Source organism: Schistocerca americana, chromosome X, assembly GCF_021461395.2.
Source record: "Schistocerca americana isolate TAMUIC-IGC-003095 chromosome X, iqSchAmer2.1, whole genome shotgun sequence".
Lineage (NCBI taxonomy): Eukaryota > Metazoa > Arthropoda > Insecta > Orthoptera > Acrididae > Schistocerca > Schistocerca americana.
In genome coordinates, this window is record NC_060130.1 from 404181813 (window position 1) to 404184104 (window position 2292).

Here is a 2292-nt window from a genome sequence, read left to right on the forward strand (position 1 = left end):
AAAGGGTCATTTGCGATGACGGAGTTGAAACTCCTCTGTACTCACACTACTCACTTGTAGTGAGAGATGGGGTGGGGGACTTACTGAGTTAGAGGGAGAGAATGTGTGTGTGTGTGTGTGTGTGTGTGTGTGTGTGTGTGTGTGTGTGTGTGAGAGAGAGAGAGAGAGAGAGAGAGAGAGTCATATAAATAACTGTTTATTTATGTATGTGACGAATGTGTGCTTTCTGCACACATTTGCGTGTGCGTGTGTGTGTGTGTGAGTTTTGTGAAAAAAGTAAAAAAGTAAAAAATGTAAAAAGGCATAAACAAATGTATGTCACCTAAGTATTTACTTATTGATACACAATGTTTGTGTACTGGTACACACATGTGAATATATCTACGCACCATGTGTAAATATAATATTTTTGAAGTTTCACTTGCCACTGTCCAAGACTGATTGGTTTTTAATCATATGTAGCTCACAGTCCACCAGAATTATTGTATTTTTATTGTAGATTTATAAAAATTGTAAATATCCACATGCAGTGCTACTGGAAAAAATTGTAAAAATATTCTCAACCAGTCTCATTGTTGAGAGGTTCTTTTTTTCCTAGTTATTAGTGATAGCATGTAAATTAGGAGTATCTCTGCACTGAAATATCAGCGTCAAGAACTGAACTGTACCTCAAGAACTAATACGTACCTCAAGAACTGAACTGTATACCAAGAACTGAACTATATCTCAAAAATAAAATTGTATCTGTGTGCTTCCAGAATGAGGTTTTCACTCTACAGCGGAGTGTGCGCCGATATGAAACTTCCTGGCAGATTAAAACTGTGTGCCCGACCGAGACTCGAACTCGGGACCTTTGCCTATCGCGGGCAAGTGCTCTACCGACTGAGCTACCGAAGCACGACTCAGGCTCGCTACTCACAGCTTTACTTCTGCCAGTATCTCGTCTCCTACTTTCCAGACTTTACAGAAGCTCTCCTTCGAACCTTGCAGAACTAGCACTCCTGAAAGAAAGGATACTGCGGAGACGTGGCTTAGCCACAGCCTGGAGGATGTTTCCAGAATGAGATTTTCACTCTGCAGCGGAGTGTGCGCTGAAATGAAACTTCCTGGCAGGTTAAAACTGTGTGCCCGACCGAGACTCGAACTCGGGACCTTTGCCTTTCGCGGGCAAGTGCTGCAGAGTGAAAATCTCATTCTGGAAACATCCCCCAGGCTGTGGCTAAGCCATGTCTCCGCAGTATCATTTGTTTCAGGAGTGCTAGTTCTACAAGGTTCGCAGGAGAGCTTCTGTAAAGTTTGGAAGGTAGGGAACGGGATACTGGCACAAGTAAAGCTGTGAGTACGGGGCGTGAGTCGTGCTTCGGTAGCTCCGTTGATAGAGCACTTGTCCGCGAAAGGCATAGGTCCCGAGTTCGAGTCTCGGTCGGGCACACAGTTTTAATCTGCCAGGAAGTTTCATATCAGCGCACACTCCGCTGCAGAGTGAAAATCTCATTCTGGAAACATCCCCCCGGCTGTGGCTAAGCCATGTCTCCGCAGTATCCTTTGTTTCAGGAGTGCTAGTTCTGCAAGGTTCGCAGGAGAGCTTCTGTAAAGTTTGGAAGGTAGGGGGGACGAGATAGTGGCAGAAGTAAAGCTGTGAGTACCGGGCGTGAGTCGTGCTTCGGTAGCTTAGTTGGTAGAGCACTTGTCCGCGAAAGGCAAAGGTCCCGAGTTCGAGTCTCGGTCGGGCGCACAGTTTTAATCTGCCAGGAAGTTTCATATCAGCGCACACTCCGCTGCAGGGTGAAAATCTCATTCTGGAAACATCCCCCAGGCTGTGGCTAAGCCATGTCTCCGCAGTATCCTTTGTTTCAGGAGTGCTAGTTCTGCAAGGTTCGCAGGAGAGCTTCTGTAAAGCTTGGAAGGTAGGGGACGAGATACTGGCAGAAGTACAGCTGTGAGTACGGGGCGTGAGTCGTGCTTCGGTAGCTCAGTTGGTAGAGCACTTGCCCGTGAAAGGCAAAGGTCCCGAGTTCGAGTCTCGGTCGGGCACACACTTTTAATCTGCCAGGAAGTTTTGTATCTGTGTGTACTGAATAAATGAAAAAATTCGTTACCATATGTCTTTGTTGTCATTATTTACAAAAACTCCTATCCCCTATTGCGTTGTGTATATAATTAACGTGCAGGACAGAAATGGCATTAGTTTTTCTGAAGGCCGGCCGCGGTGGTCTAGCGGTTCTAGGCGCGTAGTCCGGAACCGCGCGACTGCTACGGTTGCAGGTTCGAATCCTGCCTCGGGCATGGATG

General features: G+C 46.4%; 1 non-coding gene across 1 annotated transcript; it reads left to right on the forward strand.

Annotated features, from left to right (window-relative positions):
- The first annotated feature begins 1960 nt into the window (after positions 1–1960).
- Trnas-uga lies at positions 1961–2035 on the forward strand. The gene has a single exon. It is a non-coding gene; the product is annotated as a tRNA-Ser (tRNA).
- Positions 2036–2292: the final 257 nt, after the last annotated feature.